Source organism: Tamandua tetradactyla, chromosome 10 (genome assembly GCF_023851605.1).
Source record: "Tamandua tetradactyla isolate mTamTet1 chromosome 10, mTamTet1.pri, whole genome shotgun sequence".
NCBI lineage: Eukaryota > Metazoa > Chordata > Mammalia > Pilosa > Myrmecophagidae > Tamandua > Tamandua tetradactyla.
The window spans coordinates 96766861-96785371 of NC_135336.1; the positions used below are offsets into that span (position 1 = coordinate 96766861).

Consider the following 18511-nt stretch of genomic DNA (forward strand, 5'->3'; position numbering starts at 1 on the left):
GAAAGAGACAAACAGATGGGATCAGGGGGTCTGAAGCTTAACCTTAGCAAACAATAGACTTTATTCTGCATCAGCTCCTGCTTATATACTGCAGGGTTTATTAAGGAAACAAAGTATTTAACTTTCTTCATACTTAAGTAACCATTTGGGGGTAAACGAACATTCTGTTCCCCCCAGACTGTTCCAAACAAAGCAAGTAACAATCTCCTCAGTTTCTTGCCCACTCAGGGACCCCAGCTGCTCCCTGCAAATTCTGCAGGTCTTGTTTTAACCCTTTGGCTCCTAGAGGGAGACGAGCAGGAAAAGGAGCCAGCTGCCTGGCCTTTCCCTACCCTGTCCTGCCGGGCTCCGGTGCCTGCCCAGCCCCTCCCGAGCCAGACCCCCACGTGCTCTGCCTGGTGAGCTCCCGGCGCTCAGCTGGGCAGGGAGAAGGTGGGCAGGACAGTGCATGTCAGAGCCGCATGGGGTGCTGCGGGAAGGACAGATTTCCTCGGGGGCTGCCTCTTGGCGCCCAGCCTGCCGTCTGCCCCCAACCCGTATGCTGAGACCTGCACCCCAGCTCCCATTCTCTCCTTTCCTCCTGATGGGAAGCCCCAGACCTCAGGCCTCTAGTGGAAATGATGAGACATGTGGGGCAGGGATGTGCCCTGCCTCCCCCAGCAGCAGTCCCCCAGCTCCTCTCCTGGTCTGTGGAGCAGGGGCCCCTTCCTGACACAGAGCCCCCTTACCTTTTCATTCTGAACTGTCACAATATGGGAGGGACGCAGTCTTCTCTAGAAGGGCCAGGAAGGTTCCCCTCTCAGGTGCTACACTCCCTGCTCTGGAGCTCTGAGTCCCGGTCTGCACTTTGACTAGGACAGAAGCCCAGAGGGCAGGGAGCTGTGTCTGACTGCTTCACTGTGTTATGCTCAGAGCCTGAAATGCACCTGCACCTAGTAGGTGCTCAACAAGGATTTGTTGATTGAATGAAGCCACCTGAATCGTTCCAGGTATCTGAGTGCACCTGGGCACTGGGCCGCCCCCAGGGAATCGTGGAGTCACCACACCAGGGACAGGGTCCCCCTAGGGGGAATCTCAAGTTTCCCGTCCACGGGTAAGACAGGCTTTCCCAGGTCACAGGTCCTGAGGGCTGAGGCAGACGCTGACCCCTGAGCCCAGCCCTTCTGGAGTCAAACCCCACCCTGAGCAGGACCACGTGGGAAGCTCTGAGAAGGTGAGGAGGGACAGGCCAGCAGAGGGCCACCCGCACCCCTGGGCTGGGAGAGTGATCCATACACGCAGCAGCAGGAAGCAGAGATGAACGAACACAATGAGAAGGGCGGACAGTGTAGAGGCTCCTGTCTGATGTTCCCTCGGACAGGGGAGCCTGACTCTGCCCCTGGACAAGGCGGGGCTGGGCGATGGGGCTGCGGGTGGGGGTGTTATTGGGCATCTGTGGAGGCTAAGGAGGGGGCAGCCCCTCCAAGGCTGTGCCCACAGGTAAAGGCCCTGACACGGCCGCGTGCAGCACACCATGACCAGATGTGTGAGTGTGTGTGTGTGCGCGCACCCACGTGTATGAGCACACGCACACGTGTACCCAGTTTGCACTTGGCGATATTTAGAAAGCTTTGAACAAATGCCAGGTGCTTTCAAAGGCTGTAGGAAAGCACAAGGAGGCTGGGGAGGCCCATGTGTGCCCCCGTCTGGCAGGGGTGGGGTGCGTCCTGCCCGGGATGGAGAGGAGTGGGGAAGGTGAGGCGCCACCCGGGCCCCTCGGTCCCCAGGCCGCAGGGCTGAGTGGCTTCCTCCCCTCCGGCTGAGCCAGGGACCGAGGCTTTTTGCCCATCAAACCTCCTGTTCCCAGAGCCATGGAGGAAACGATGTAAGAAGGGACCATGTGCCTTCTCTAAGCCCCAGGTCTGCTCCTGAGCGTGGGGCATCAGGAGATGTGGATGGAGCAGGACTTGTGTTTTTTAAGTTTAAGAATTCACGCATGGTCGTCAGAAGTCAGAGAAATTTTTAAATAGGCAAAAAAGGGTTAACCCAATAGTTAAGCCAAGACAGACGTAATGTTTCTTCCCATGTGCTGGTCTGAGCCTGCCCAGCTGTGGGTCAGGCCGGGTGCAGGCAATGCCCCTGTCTGCAGGTGGACGTTTGTCTTCAGCTTCTGTCCTGACTGCCTCACCTGGCCTTTTGCAGCTGCTGCCACTGTCCTGACATTGCTGTCCCTTCAGGACGTCCAGTGGGATCCCCATGGCCAGCCCGGGTGCCCCAGTATCCCGCAGAGGGGTGCCGGGCACTGACGGGGTGGGAGCCAGACCCCCGAGGCCACCGCCGAGCTGTCTGGAGACCCGGACGCCTGCGCCCCGGACGCCTGACCCCCCCGACGGCATCAGCACCAGATTCTAGGGGTTCGGGTGAGTCGGGGGTTTGGGGAAAGCCTGGGCCGGACACACTGACAGGTTCCCTGTCAGGAAGAGTTGAGGTGGTGATTTAATTGACCAATAATGTCGAGCTCTAGTGACTAGGGATGCCGTGGTGGGGGCTGAGGTGACCGTCGGGTGCGGAGCGGGCAGGACCCTGCCTGGCTGGGCCGGGTGCTCTCCGCAGGCAGGACCTCACATTGCGGTGACATGTGCCGGTGCCCACGGGATTACGGGGACTAAAACTAAATGTCAGAAAAGGTACCGCAAAGAGCATTGAGAGAGCTATTTAAAGTTTTTTCTTGTAACAAGTCATAAAGTTTTGCTTAGCATTTGACTTACTTCCTGCCAGTGTTGAGTACTTGTTTTGTTAAATAAAAGGATTTTACGTAAAATCCTTAATGGGTAAAATTGATTTGACTCCTACTTCAGGAAGGCAGCCTGTATTTTCTCAAGTTGTGTTTCAAAAAAGGAAGATATTTTTTTCTCATTGGTTGATAAATGTCTATTTTGTAAGGTTTCTTTATTGGACTTTAACTGATGTTAACAGAAAACTTTTATTCTGCTGAGGCCTGTATTTCTAGGATATGATGTTTAAAGGTTCACTTATTAGTTGATGTGATAGCAGACAAAAGTCACTCTGAAGTTAGGTGGATTGCACGGCCCAAATTCTAGCTTGTCCATTTAAAACTCTGCATGTCCCTGTGTCCCCCATGCAGCGGGCTCCAGGGTCTGCTCAATGGCTGCCACCGGCCCTGGCAGCAGATGGGACATCCTGTGTGTCCCCGGGAGGTGGCAGTGTGAGATCCGAACACTGAGAATGGCTTGGCTTTGTCGTAAACATTGACACTTTCATATACCATCTGTGTTCCTAGAAACTTTTTTTAATGACTTAATATCTTAGCCAAGGCAAGAATCACACTTGTTGGCCTACAGTCCTGTTAGCACAAACAGAGGCCATTGCCTGAAAGCAAGAATCTGCTCAACATCCCTTGTCTCCCTTCCCCCCAACCCCAAAAGATGCCATAACAGTAGTGTCTGAGGCCACTGTGAAGCGGGAATCCTACATGGTTCAGGTTAGTTTGGAGTCACATAAACACTGTTATACCTAGGGCTACATTTTCATTTCTCATCACGGTTTCATTTCATCTGACCCTTTTTAGCTCTCTAAATAAATAAATAAATTTTGATAAAATAAAACGATACTTTATTCCTGATTCTACTTTGTGGAGTCACCCATTTCTCTTGACCCTAATTCAATGTTGCAGGACAGAAACTTTTGATTAGATTCTCTGCATGAAGTGGTGGCACGCCTAATTGTAGGTGTGCTCCTATGATTGGCTGGAGATGGGACTCCACCCTTTCCAGGTGGGTCTTGATTAGTTTACTGGAATCCTTTCAAAGAGGACACATTTTGGAGAGAGTTAGAAATGATAGAAGCCTCAGAGCCAACAGAGAGAGAGCCCACAGGAACTTCAGTGCAGGGCTGACACAGATGCTACCACTTGGAGAAGAGAGACACGGATGTTTGGAGATACCTGGAGTCCTGCAGATGAAACAATGAGATGTTAAACAAGCTGACCCTGAAGACAGCCGAGTGCAGTCAGGAGGTGAAGGCAGGCCCCAGAGAGGCAAAGTGGGGAGCCCCCACAGGAACAGAGGCTGAAGGCAACGGAGCCCAGGAGTAAGGGACCAGCAGATGCCAGCCACGTGCCTCCCCGGCTGACAGGGGTGCTCCTGACCCATCGGCCATCCTGGAATTAAGGTAGCTCTCTCTGGATGCCTTAGATAGACATTTTTATAGGATTATAAAATCCTGTAAACTTGTAACTTATTAAATTCCCCCTTTAAAAAGCTGTCCCAGTTCTGGTGTGTTGCATTCTGGCAGATTGCAAACTCACATGCACCACTTTGGCAAAACTGTAGGCAAAAAATGAGGGAATGGTAAAACAAAATTCTGGACAGTGGTTCTAAAAAGACAATGTGGGAGAGAGGGTCAAGGAGGTGGAAACAAGGACTTCAAGAGTGTTGAAATGTTCTATTTCTTAAGCAAGGTGATGAGTATACGGTATTAATGTATTTTCCACATTTTAACATCTCTGAAATTGTCTATTTATTTCCTTTATATCCTTTCTGTATGTTGTCACTTTAATATAAGCACAGGTGTGACGTATAACAAAAGCTATGAAAAATTATAAATGACCAACATTTTAGATAAATGATCACAAGAAACTTTGGTTATATGATGTCCCCACTGCATGAGGACACTGAGGCTCAGAGAACCTAACCTGTGTGAGTTCCACGGTGGGACCTCAGCAGAAGAGTGAGCCCCCAACCCACTTCTTTAGGTAAAGCCCTGCCTGAGGCATGGGGGTGGGCAAAGCGAACAGTCTAAGGGGACAGGGACCCACAGGAACCCAGGGCATCTGACTTCACCACCATGTGTGTAGCCGCCATTCATTTCTCGACATTGTATAATATCTCACTATTCATTGTATCAATTCTGTGGGTGGACACTGGGGCTGTTTCACTCTTTTGCTATTACACATTCTCGTAGTTGTCTCCTGGAACATGGTGACAGTTTCTGTGGGAACCAGACCTAGGACTGGATGACTAGTCTTCCCTGCTCTCACTGCCACAGATGCTTCTGCACCCGTCTTCCCCCGAATACCCAAGGGGCTATGAGTCCTGCAGCTGCCTTGTGATGGACCTTCAGAAGGAAGAAAACATGGTAACAGGGAGAGGGAGAGAGGGAGCTTCCCAGCCCGCTGTCCCCTTTCAGCCATGGCCTTGAGAAGCCAAACGCAGAAATGGGTGGCACCATGGTGCCTCTGGAAGGCCCTGCACAACCCTGCCGAGCATGGGGGAGGTGGGCTCCCCGGGCCTGGACTGGCTGCCGCACAATTGACATCACAGTCCATGGAGGTCACTACTGGGCTGCAGGGCATGGAAAGAAGAAACACAGCATGACTTTCTGATATTGTTTATTGAAATTTAAGGGAAACTGGAATTGGCTCCCTGGGGATGCTCCCCTGAGCCCTGGTCCTCTTGACTAATAGGTGTCTGAACGGTCTCCGATGTCACGGCACCAATGACCACCCCCTGGTCACACTCTGCTGTCCCCAGGATGGCCTCCCTGCTGCTCCTCTCTGCTGTCTTGGACATGAGGCCCAGATCTGTTCCACGAGCTGACGACAGTTTTGTAAAGCTGGTTCTCACGGTCCTCAGGAGAGAGCTGAGTCTGCTGAGCCTGGCGTTGGCAGAGCCCGCACGGGCTGCGGAGAGGCTCCTCCTGGACTCCCCGGAAGCCCCGGAGCCCTGTTCTGGGGCCGTGCGGCTGACGTCCTCGTCCCGGGAAGGGCGCTCACTGTCCCGATGGCCTTTCTGCAGACGGTCTTCCCCCGTGGGGCTGTGGCCAGACAAGGACCTGCCTGATGACTGTTGGCCAGCATGATGGCGTCTTGTCTTTTGGTGATTTTCCCTGGTCTGACGGTGATGGAAAGTTTTCCTTCCCCCAGGGGCTCTGTCCTCTTCCCTTCGACCCCTCTCCCTTTCCTTCCCGGCCTGGGCGTGGGTCTGGGAGATGCACAAGCCTGCCTCCTGTCCAGCCCTCTGACTGTCCCTCGCTGACATGGGGACAGGCGGTTCTGCTGCTGCTTCCGGGGCTGTGTGTGCAGCAGTCTCGCTGCCCTCAGGAGAGAGACTGGCCGCCACCGCCGTGCTGGAGGCCCACACTGAGGTCTTGCTCGCCGCTCCTTCCACGGCCACCATGACGCTCTCCGAGGGCACGCTGACAAGCCCTGTGGGGGCCACGTGGCTCCTGCTTCCTCCTCGGCCCTTGGAGGTGGCTCCTGCTCCTGCTGCATTAATTCGTGCAGACTGAGAGGTGGTCACGCTCGCAGCGCCTGCTGCGCTGCCCTTTGCTGCTGTGTCCCCAGAGGCTGCAGGCGGTGCCGGTTTGGGGGTGGTCAAGGCAGGCCTGCTCTTCTCCTTAGAATTCCTGCCTTCACCCCAGCAGCAGCAGCAGCAGCAGAGGAGGCTCCCGATGCCTCAGAGACCATGTGCGGGCTCCTGGTGTTGAATTGTCCCTCATTCCCTCCTCCGTGGACCTCAGCGGATGTGCTCACTGCGTCCTCTCCCACCAGCTCACGTTTGCATACCATGTCCCCAGCCTGGATGTTGCTGGTGCTCTCCACAGCTGGGAGTAGAAGGTAGATGAGCTTCTCCCAGTACATGATAAGGTCTTCCTGAGCACCTAGAGGGGGACACAGCTGCAGGAAGCAGCAGCGGCCGGTGGGAAACTTCAGGCCCAGCTGCTGTTCCTCCCGATCATGCACCGACAGCCTGAGCAACTCCAAGGGCAGCAGCCTGGGGAGCTCCGCGGTCTTCTCAGCCTTGCGGCCTCTCCCCGGGGTGGTCTGGCCCCTGTGGTGGATGGGTCAGGCCAGCAGCATGACTTCGGGGAGGGGCAGGAGGGGGCACCCCTTTGGTTTTGTTTCCTTTTTTTAAATCGGGGAAGCTCTTTAATATTGATAAACTCCTTGCTTGCAAGTTTTATATTTACAGTTTTTTTTAGGTCTTGATATGTGCCATCAATCCTTTTTTAAAAATATTGTATGTTGAGGTTTCAAATATGCATTAACTAAAGCATTTTAAGTATTTAACATTGTTCTGACAACTTCAGTTTTGATGGTAATTGTACGTAATAAAATGTTTGTTTAAATTAATAACATATAGAAAGGATAAATTTTTTTAAACTTTTTTTATTAATTAAAAAAATTAACAAACAAAACATTAAGAGATCATTCCATTCTACATATACAATCGGTAATTCTTAATATCATCACATAGTTGCATATTCATCATTTCTTAGAACATTTGCATCAATTTAGAAAAAGAAATAAAAAGACAACAGAAAAAGAAATAAAATGATAACATAGAAAAAAGGATTATACATACCATACCCCTTACCCCTCGCTTTCATTTACCACTAGCATTTCAAACTAAATTTATTTTAACATTTGTTCCCCCTATTATTTATTTTTATTCCATATGTTCTACTCTTCTGCTGATATAGTAGCTAAAAGGAGCATCAGACACAAGGTTTTCACATTCACAGAGTCTCACTGTGAAAGCTGTATCATTGTTCAATCATCATCAAGAAACATGGCTACTGGAACACAGCACTACATTTTCAGGCAGTTCCCTCCAGCCTCTCCACTACATCTTGAACAACAAGGTGATATCTACTTAATGCATAAGAATAACCTCCAGGATAACCTCTCAACTCTGTTTGGAATCTCTCAGCCATTGATACTTAGTCTCATTCCACTCTTCCCCCTTTGGTCGAGAAGGTTCTCTCAATCCCCTGATGTTAATTCTCAGCTCATTCTAGGTTTTTCTCAGTCCCTTGACGCTGAGTCTCAACTCATTCCAAGATCCCCATCTGTTCTAGTTTGCTAGCTGCTGGAATGCAATATACCAGAAACGGAATGGCTTTTAACAAGGGGAATTTAATGAGTTGCTAGTTTACAGTTCTAAGGCCTAGAAAACGTCCCGATTAAAACAAGTCTAAAGAAATGTCCAATCGAAGGCATCTAGGGAAAGATACCTTGGTTCAAGAAGGCCGATGAAGTTCAGGGTTTCTCTCCCAAGTGAGAAGGCACATGGCGAACACAGTCAGGGCTTCTCTCTCAGCTGGAAGGGCACATGGCGAACACGGCATCATCTGCTAGATTTCTCTCCTGGCTTCCTGTTTCATGAAGCTCCCCGGGAGGCATCTTCCCTCTTCATCTCCAAAGATCGCTGGCTGAAGGACTCTCTGCTTCGTAGTGTCACTCTCTCTGAATCTCTCATTCTCCAAAATATTTCCTCTTTATAGGATTCCAATAAACCAATCAAGACCCACTCAAATGGGTGGAGACATGTCATCCCCTAATCCAGTTTAACAACCATTCTTAACTAAATCACATCAACCAGGGAGATGATCTCATTACAGTTTCAAATATACAGTATTGAATAGGGATGATTCTACCTTTATGAAATGGGATTTATATTAAAGCATGGCTTTTCTTAGGGGGCATACTTCCTTTCAAACCAGCACACCGTCCCACGTTGCCAGGGAGGTCCACACCCCTGGGAGTCATGTCCCACACAGAGAGGGGGAGGGTGGTGAGACTGCTCGTTGTGTTGGCTGGAGAGAGAGGCCACATCTGAGGAACAAAAGAGGCTCTCCTGGGGGTGACTCTTAGGCCTAAATTTTAAGTAGACTTGACCTATCCTTTGTGGGGTTAAGTTTCATGTGAACAAACCCCAAGCCTGGGGGCTCAGCCTATAGCTTTGGTTGTCCACGCTGCTTGTGAGAATATCAAGAATTCAACTTGGGGAAGTTGAATTTCTCCCCACTCTTACCATTCCCCAGAGGGGGCTTGCAAATACTTTTCCAGTCACTGATCAAATCACTCTGGGATTCATTGGGGCATCACTCTGGACAAACCAACAAAATCTCATGTGCTACCTGAGATTCCAAGTACTTATGACATTCAATCAAACTATCTACATGAGTTATATTAGGAAATGCTCTAGTCAAAATCTAAGTTTTGTAACAAATAAACATTTTTTGCTTTAGTCTCACACATAAGGTGACATTTTAAAGTATTAATTATCATCTATTTTCAACACCCTGCAATAATGACATTCCTTTGTTCTTCCTCAGGCAAAAACATTTCTTAAATTTGTACATTGTACATTTCACTATTATTATACACTCTAGGCATTCCTAGATTATACCATCTCGATCTTTACCATCTATCTTTCTTTCTGATTTCATTTATGTCCCCAGTCCTCCTCCCTCTATCATTCTCACATGCAGGTTCATTCAGTGTTTTAACATAATTACATTACTGTTAGGTAGTATTGTGCTGTCCATATCTGAGATTTTATATTCAGTCCTGTTGCACAATCTGTATCCCTTCAGCTCCGATCACCCAATATCTCACCCTATTTCTAACTCCTGATGGTCTCTGTTACCAAGGAAATATTCTAAGTTTATTCACTAACGTCAGTTCATGTCAGTGAGACCATACAGTATTTGTCCTTTTGTTTCTGGCTAATCACACTCAGCATAATGTCCTTAAGGTCCATTCATGTTGTTACATACTTCATAACTCCATTCTGTCTTACAGCTGCATAATATTCCATCTTATGTAAATGTCACAGTTTGTTTAGTCAACTGTCTGTTGATGGACATTTTGGCTGTTTCCATCACTTGGCAATTGTTAATAATGTTGCTATAAACATGTAAATGTCCATTTGTGTCCTTGGCCTCGTGACCTTTGAGTAGAGACAGCATATACACGGGTCCTGTTTTTTAAACCATTCTGCAAGACTATGTCTTTTGATTGGAGAGTTTAATCCATTAACATTCAGTGTTATTATTGTATGGGTAGTACTTTCTTCTACTATTTTGCCTTCTGGATTTTATATGTCATATCTAATTTTCCTTCCTTTTACCTCTACTCATTGTCTTCCTTAGAAAGGATAAATTTTTAAAAGTGTTTTTACTAAAAGGAAATGGGGAGTAGTTTTAATATAAATGGCTATTGCAGAAGAAGGAAAATGTAAGGCAAAAACTGAACGAATACAGCAAGTTGCCGAAGGTTTGTGAAAAAGGAAATTATGGTGAAAGTTAGGGCAAGTTTTAGGTGAACTGAAAGGGAAAGTGTTGAAAGCAGCACCCAAAGTCTTTAGCATCTGCCCTCCCTTCCATGAGGGTAACCAGGGCACGTGGTGTGGATGAGAGACCAGTAAGGAAAGAACAGTTTCCCTCCAGCCGGGAGATGTCCCTACCCTGTGGCTTTAGCCACCCCAGCAGCTGTCAGAGTCACGACATCATCCATGAATTCGCCACCATCGGGTCAAGAGGCCCCACAGACGAGGCCTGGGAGTGCACCCCTGTTCCTGAGCCCCCGACGTGCCCCCTTTTCTGGAAGCCACTGCGCATCCCCCATGTGCCCGAGGCCTGAGTGCCCGGCGCTGCCCGGCTCTAGCGCCCCGGGAGCAGCGAGTCAGCGCATGGCTATGGCCTGAGGAGGCCCCAAGCCCTGCCTCAGTCTCCCTGGATGCTGACTGACCTGCACATGGCCCAGGTCCACCGGCTCTGTGGACTAATGGTCTTTCCTTGTTCTTTGCGTTTGTCTTTCGTTCAGCAGTTTTAGCCTCCTGGAAATAAGTCTCCTGGAATTCTTCCTGAAAACCAACTTTACTCTAATTTGTGGGATCCCTCTTCCCCAGGTCACCTCCCCCTTCCTAGCACTGCCCACAGTGTGTGTCTCCATTCCTTCCCTGAGGCTGATTGTGCGTTCATGTGTCGGCACTGCCCATGGCCAGCACCGTGTGCCTCACTCCTCTATTTCTGCTCAGCATGGTCGTGAGCCCTTCTAAGGGGAATGACACATGCCGGGAAAGCCTTAAAACCGCCTGTGTTGGGAAAAAGGTGAAAACTATAACCAGTGTTCATGCCAGGCCAGTTCACAGACCTGCATTATTGTGTGTCCCCTAAAGGAACACCCCCCAATACACACTAATCCCACCTTGCCAGGTTCAGTAATGCTGTTCTCACTACTCTAGGGTGACAAAGCTATTGCCATAACCCATAAAAAGCAAAAACATTTCCCAAGTCCACCTGACCTTCAACACATGTACAGTTTTACACCCGCCCCCCCCAAATCCGACTCCTTTCCCAGTGCGGGCCTCCTGGTAATGCAATGCATATAAGCTTAGGGAGGAACTCCTAGCTGTGCTGAGGTGGAGGCCTCCTGGGAGCTGCTGCCATGCAGTTTGTCTCTTGCCCAAAGCTATGAGCTAAGCCTGCATTACAAAAAAAAAACAAAAACAAAAACCTGGCTTCCCAAAACATGAGACCAAAGCCGTGCCCTGCCAGGGGTGAAGGAATCCCAAAGCAGGTGCTGGGCATGAATGCCAGGGGGCAAAGGCTGTCAGGGAGACAGATCAGACCCTCTCGGGGGGCACTACCTCTCCCTCACTTCACACCTCACATCACCCTGCTTGGCCCCGGAAGACGGCTGGTTAGCCAAAGATGGGTAGGATTCCTCAGGAAAGGAACAACCTAAGACAGGCACAGTCGCAAAGGGGTCATCAGAAAAAACTTGGGGCCAACAGAATGGAGGCACAGACCCTCACCCCCCTAACTTTGCAGGGACCTAAACCCTGCATGGCTACATGGTTATCTACACCCAGCCCAGCTCAGATCAGACACACCACCTGCAACAAGAAAAGCTTGAACTACAGGTGATGCTATATCCCCTTCTTCTAAGTCGGTGTAAGCATCAAAGGTGCGAATGTTGCAGGCAGCCCCTGTTTATTCAAAGCCACTTCCTGTTGCAGCAGGCAGGCCCCTGTTTATTCAGACAACTCCCTGTGTAATCAGGGCCGTCATCAAATTCATTGAAGATACCATAACCCATGAGGCTATAACCCCTCCCTATAAATCAGGGTAAGCACCAAAGGGGGGAAATGCAGCAAGCAGGCTTTGCAGCAGGCAAGATAAGGCACATTCCTGAGGGGGGATTCCAGAAGGTAAAACTGCAAGCAGGCAAGATAAAACACTTTTGTGCGGATAAGAACCCCTCCCTTAATGGCTCATCTGCTTCTGTAACCCAGCTTTGTGTCTGTCCCAATTAAAACCAGCCAATCATTTATTTTGTCTTTAACATGCCATCCTGTCTATAAAAATTGATGTTAACCTTTTGTTCAGGGCTCAGATTTTCAGAGGCTACTGAGCTAAGCCCTATGGCCATAGACAATAAAAAACCTACTTCTTGAAACTTCAGAGCCTTGGCCCTGGTTTGTTGGTTCCGTGTAACATTCCAGGAGGCTTGAAGCCTTGTTCATATTTCGTGCAACAGTGCCATCTATAACAGGTCTACATGCACAAAATGGATTAAAAGTATAAGGACTTTTCTGGGTATTTAAAAGCTTCAAACCAAAAAAGTCCCTGTTTTAGTTTGCTAAAGCTGCCAGAATGCAGTACACCAGAAATGGAACGGCTTTAGAAGGGAATTTATTAGGTGGCAAGTTTACAGATCTAAGGCCATGAAAATGTCTGCACTAAGGCATCCAGAGAAAGATAACTGCAGAGAAAGGGCTGATAAAGTTCACGGTTTCTCTCTCAGCTGAGAAGGCACATGGTGACCTCTGCTGACTTTCTCTCATCTCAAAAGACTTCGCTGGGAACGTATTTCTTCTGCATCTCCAAAGATCTCTGGCTGTTTGTGCTGTGTCATCGCTGTAGCTTTGTCCAAAATAGATCCCGCTTAAAGGGCTCTGGCAAGCAACCCCACTTGAAAGGGTGGGGACACTTCTCATTGGAAACCACCTAACAAAACTTTACCACCCACAATTGGGCCAGTCACAGCTCCATGGAAACCATCAAAAAGATCCCATCCAGCAATAGGGAATGAATATTAATGAGCATGGCTTTTCTGGGGCGCATGACAGTTTCAACCCAAAAAAGTTCTCATTACTGTTGTGAGAACATGAGTATTCCAGGGGTGACACAAGGCCCAGGTATACTCAGATGCATGGAATGATTCATGTGGGGTTCAGTCGATCAACAAATATTTATTGAGCACCTACTAAGTGCAGGTACATTTCAGAGTCTGAGCATAAAACAGTGTACCGATAAGACAAAGACCCTTGTTTCTTGGGCTTCCACTCTAGTTAGGGAGTCACACTTTGACCTGAGCAGGGCAGGTGGACAGCACTTAGATGGGACCCTTTATGGCCCCTCGTAATAAGGATGCATCCCCTCATATTGGTTCATTTCAGGCAACCTCCAGGCAGCTGAAAATGTGTTTGCATCAGGAAGAGGGGCCCCTGTATACACAGACAAAGTGAGGATGTGGGGCATTGACCCTGGGAGAGGGTGATCAGGACCCCATTCCTTTACATCTTATGGTTTCCGCTACTGCGCTGAGGTCTGGGACCTTCCCTCAGGGTGACAGGGGTAAAGGGAGCCATGGTGACAGTCTCACCCCTTGGGAGTAGAAGGGAGACCAGGGACCTAGAGGCAGCTCCGAGGGGCTCCGTGCTGAACACAGCACACCATGCCAGCTCTGGCATGCAGCACCATGCCCACCTTCTCCTTGACAAGCAGCAACCCTTGGTCCTCTCTAAGGCTGAGCACAAGCAGAATCAGCTCAGGAGGGACAGTGCAGGCACAGAAGCCCAGCCCACACAGGGGTGCTCTCAGAAGACAGAGTCAGGGAAAGCTAAGGTCACTTCCTTGACTGCCTCATCACCTCCCCCAGTGCTGTCTCCTGCATCCTGGACATCTGGGAGGACTGTATCTCATGGGACGTTTGTCAGCACCTGCATTTGCTCTCCTCCAGGAGCTGCTGGGCTACATCCAGCTCAAATGCCTGGCTCAGAGCTGGAGGGTCATGTACCTCTTAGCTATATCCATCTTAAGTCTCAAGATTGAATGAAAGGCAAGCCAGAGGGTCAGGAGGACTGGGGTGGGTAACAGTGAACCAAGAGGAGGATAATGGGATGGAGATACAGTGAACCACTGTTGGACCAAGAGCTAAGGGGAAGCACAGACACATCATTGGGTAGATGTCTGCATACGAAGGCATCTTGGGGTGGAGTTTTGGCTTGCACTACTCAAATCTAGTGGGATACTTTTGTCCTAGGAAGGTTGTCATGTGAGTGAACATTTCTCTTGAGGCAATGGCAACTCCAAAGCTTGAGCCAGTGTGATGCTCAGAGCCATAGCTGTCTCTTTTACCAGCTAAGTACCACCTCTAAACCTAGAGCCAGCAGCTATTGGTAGGACAAAAGGCAATGAGCCATGGGATGAGCTAACCCAAGTGGAGCCTCTCAAATTGAGCATGGGAGATAAGCTGTTCCTCTGTTGCCAGAGGGACATTCCCAAGGATGAGACGCTCAAGAGCAGGCAGAGAGAAGTCAATGCTTGCTCTTCAACTTCTGTTGTGCTGCCCTGACCCTTCTGGCAGCCATGGTGGAGCCACTGATGTCATGTCCTTCCTTCTTCCCACGCAGTGCCAGGAGGACCCTCTTCGGCACCTGGAGGAGAACAGCGCTGGTGAGATTGTCCACAGGGCCAGGTGGTAGAGAACCTGAGCTCGACCGAGTGGCCACTAACGCATTCACCGAATCTGTTTTCATCGTGATGTGACACAGGAATGTGGGACTAGGGTTCCTGTCAGAGCAGACCATCGTGCAACCTGAGCTGGGACTGGTTGCCACTAACATATTCACCAAACCCTGATGTGGCAGGGGAATCTAGGAACAGGATTCCTGCCAGAGCCGACCATGGTGCTTCTGGTCACAAGGTCAGTGCCCTGCTCACCATCACACTGCATTCAGCAAGGCCTTGCCAAAACTTGGGATGTCACTTGCTCTCTCTGATCCTCCGGGGCTACGTCCAAGGGGTGGGATTGAGAGGATGCATGCACAGGCTATTGGTAGGACAAAAGGCAGTGAGCCATGGGATGAGCTCACCCAAGTGGAGCTTCTCAAGTTGAGCATGGGCGACAGGCTGTTCCTCTTTTGCCAGAGGGACAGAATGAAGGATAAGATACTCAAGGGCAGGCAAAGAGAAGTTAACACTTGCTCTTGAAATTCTGTTGTGCTTACCTTACTCTTATGGCAGCCATGGTGGAGCCACCAACAACATGTCGTTCCTTCTTCCCATGCAGTGCCAAGAGGACCTTCTTTGGAACCTGGAGGAAAACAACCCTGTTGAGACTGTCCTTGGCCAGGTTTACCTGCAGGACAAGCCCCATGCAGGCTAACCCAGGAGGGGCAGTTGTGAGCTGGGATCCTGGCTGGCTGGCCCCAGGTATGCAAAGGAGGGAGACCCTGTCTGCTTTCTAGATGGCACTGAGAAGGAAGGAGGGGATGTGCACAGAGCCCTGGAGCCCCATGGCACCCATGGATGTTCTCCTCTTCTGTGTTCCCTAAAGTGCCTTTCCCAAGATGGCTAGGGGAGGAGGTGAATGGGCTGTCCAGCTGCTGCCCTCTCCATAACGCCTTTTACTTCTTCTTGAACTTGCTCTGTGCTCGTGGCTCCTTGTGCCATGCTCCTGGGGACCTCAGAGATGGGCGTGTGGCTCTGGTTGACAAGCGCAGCATTTGGGGCTCCCCTCAGCGGGGCTCCTCTAAGACGAGGCAGCAGAGGTGGAAACCAGCCCCGAGGGTGGCACAGGTAGAAGGTGGTGAGAGGCCCACAGAGGCTGCTCCCAGCTCTGCACCCCCTGCCCTAGGGAGCCCCGACCTCCTCCCGCACCCCCAGAAGAGCTGAGCCCTGCCGCTGCCCAGCACCCTGCCAGGGCCTTCTCATGCCTCCCACCTTCCATCCAGCTTGGGCCTCGGGCCACTGGGGACCCAGGGGCTGCTGGGGGGTCCAGCCACACTGCTCTCCTCTGAAGCTGCCCTGGGACCTCCCAGGCCTGCCTGGCCCCGCCCCTGCCCTCTCCTGCCCGGTGCTTCCCTCTCTGTCCTCAGCCACCCCATCCCCACCCCCTGCTTGGGCCTGCTCTGGCCTCTGCCCTCTGCCCTGGGACCCCCCTCCCATGGCCTAGCTCCCCCAGTCTCTCCCTGTCCCCTCGAGGTGTCCAGGCCCCTCGGCCTCAGATGCTGGCTGGTGCCAGCTCCTGAAACCACCTCCTGGCTCCTGGGAGTGCCCAGCACCTGGCCTCGTTCAGCCCCGAGTGGCCCTCTGACCTGTGCTGGCTCACGGGCCCCTTTCCGTCAGTTCCTGCTTCCGACCAAGTGGTAGTGACTATTTCCTTTCCTTTAAACCTGCGCCTGGCTAGTTGGGAAAATGGTGAGCCAGACAGTAGGGGGTCTTGCCTCTGGGGAGTCAGTATGCTCCAACTGGAGCATCTTTTTCAATGGACTCATCACTGACAGTGAGCCTAACTCAAAACTCAAATAATTCCAGAGCCATGTGCGTAGGAACACAATTCTCAGGCAGTGTGGTGCGTTTTTGTCCTGATTCTGCTCTTTTCCTTACTCACGTCAGTTCTCTACCACCTGGCCCTGTGGACGATCAGCACAGGGCTGTTCTCCTCCAGGCGCCGAAGGGGGTTCTCTTGGCCCTGCGTGGGAAGAGGGAAGGGCATGCTGTCAGTGCTCCCCCATGGCTGCCAGAAGGGTAAGGGCAACACAGCAGAAGTTCAAGAGCAAGTGTTAACTTCTCTGCCTGCCCTTGAATGTCTCATCCTTGACACTGTCCCTCTGGCAACAGAGGAACAGCCTATCTCCCATGCTCAACTTTACAGGCTCCACCTGGGTGAGCTCATCCATGGCTCTTTGCCTTTTGCCCTACCAATAGCCTGTGTCATGCATCCTCTCAATCCCACCCCTTGGACGTAGCCCCGGAGGATCAGAGAGACCAAGTGACATCCCACGTCTCATGGCAAGGGCTTGCCGAATTGAGAGGGAGGGTGGGCAGGGCACTGACCTTGAGACCAGCTGCCACATGTTCTCCTCTGGTGGGAACCCTGTTCCCATATTCCCCTGGCAAGGTTCTTAGCTCAGGGTCTCCAGCAACAGTTCCTTTGGAAGACCTGAACTGGGTTTGTCTCCTCCCGGTGGTAAGGAGCGTCCTCTTCACACTGCGTGGGAAGAGAGAAGGACATGCCGTGAGTGGCTACACCATGGCTGCCAGAAGGGTCAGGCAGCACAACAGAAGTTTCAGTTTATGAGTAAGTGTTGATGTCTCTTTGCCTGCCCTTGAGGGTCTCATACCTTGCTTGCCCTGGGGAGACAGACCCTGGTGACCCCATCGCCCATCAGCCTGCCATCTCTTCCCTCCTGCTGGGGGCTGGTGGCATGATGCCAGGGGGCAGATGCCACTTCACCTTGGCCAACCTGCCTCCCAGCCCTTACTTCCTCCCCTTGTCACCTCCCATGTGCCAGCTCCTCCTCTGCTCATCTTCCAATGTCCCCACTGATAAATCGGTGTGTGTCCACACTTAACACAGTGTGGGAGACCAAGAAGAAAACAGGCTCACTTGACCAGGAACAGGCAGGGGAGCCTGAAGCTATCGGGGCTCTCATTTTAAAGCACTACCCCTGTGAGCCGTGGTAGCCCTGACTAGGATGCAGACTATTCTAGGGCCACAGGTCTGAACACCCCCGCGTGTTCTGGACCCATCTGTGTGTCCCTGGGACTCCATTTCCCAATTGCACACACAGGTGTTGCTTCACCTCCCCCTGGGTGGGGCTGCATGGGGAGGCCCACCAATGCAGGGGGATTCCTAGGGTGGGCTTTTCCTAGGAGGACACTGAACAGGGCGGGGGCTCCTGCCCAAAGTTGGATGGGCACCTGACCTACAGAAGACACAGAATAGGGCACGGACGGACCTCACCTCACCAGGCCCAGGCAGCACAAATTGGCTCTATGCCTGCTGGGGGCACGGGACCCCTGCCCTCCCCACCCCCCTGGGTGCTCTCCTGGCCCAAGGGAGACCTGGAAGACCCCACGCCAGCCGGGCTGCACACAAGGCAGCTGCACCTGGGAAGCCTGGAGCCTCAGGGGCCTCGGGACACACTGCCCACCGCCCTGTGCACCTGCCACCAGTGGGGGTCTGTGCGGACCTGCAGGGACCAGGGGCCAGGATGCAGGGCCAGGCCCCTTCACTTTCCTCCCACACCACTCCCCTCCCAGCTGGTATAAGAGGGTGTGGGAGCCCTAGAAGAGGAGGCTGGAAGCTTCCCAAGTGGAGGGAGGGGGGTCAGTTCTGTGATGGGGGAAATTCCTGGCCCAAAGTGTCCCCCATTTGTGGAAGAGTCCGGGCTCCAGTATTCAACATCCCCAGCTCTGGAGACCTGCACCCATTCTGGGGAAGGGAGTCAGAGCCATGGCTCTGTGTCCCGCCTGAGCCCTGTGCTGGCACCCAGGGGCTTGTCCTCCTGAGTTCAGGCTGCTCAGACCTCCATTGCTTGGCTGTCACCCCACACACACCTGGGGATGCCGCCGCCACACAGTGTCGCCATGAGCGGAGCCGGTGAGTGTTCCTCCTACGTGGTGCAGAGCGGGCCTGCAGCGGGCC

At 51.5% G+C, this 18511-nt stretch overlaps 1 long non-coding RNA gene across 9 annotated transcripts in view; it reads right to left on the minus strand.

Annotated features, from left to right (window-relative positions):
* Positions 1-13172: 13172 nt before the first annotated feature.
* The window catches only part of LOC143648657 (uncharacterized), a 223063-nt gene continuing 217724 nt past the window's right edge, over positions 13173-18511 (minus strand). For 5 of the 9 annotated variants that reach the window (XR_013158710.1, XR_013158707.1, XR_013158711.1 and 2 more), the window contains 4 exons: positions 16918-17071; positions 16176-16552; positions 15087-15610; positions 13173-14513 (listed from right to left, as the gene is read on the minus strand). This is a non-coding gene — a long non-coding RNA (uncharacterized LOC143648657). Of the gene's footprint in view, positions 14514-15086; positions 15611-16175; positions 16553-16917; positions 17072-18423; position 18511 lie in introns of those variants that run through there. The other 4 variants (XR_013158704.1, XR_013158705.1, XR_013158706.1 and 1 more) reach the window with 4 other exon arrangements.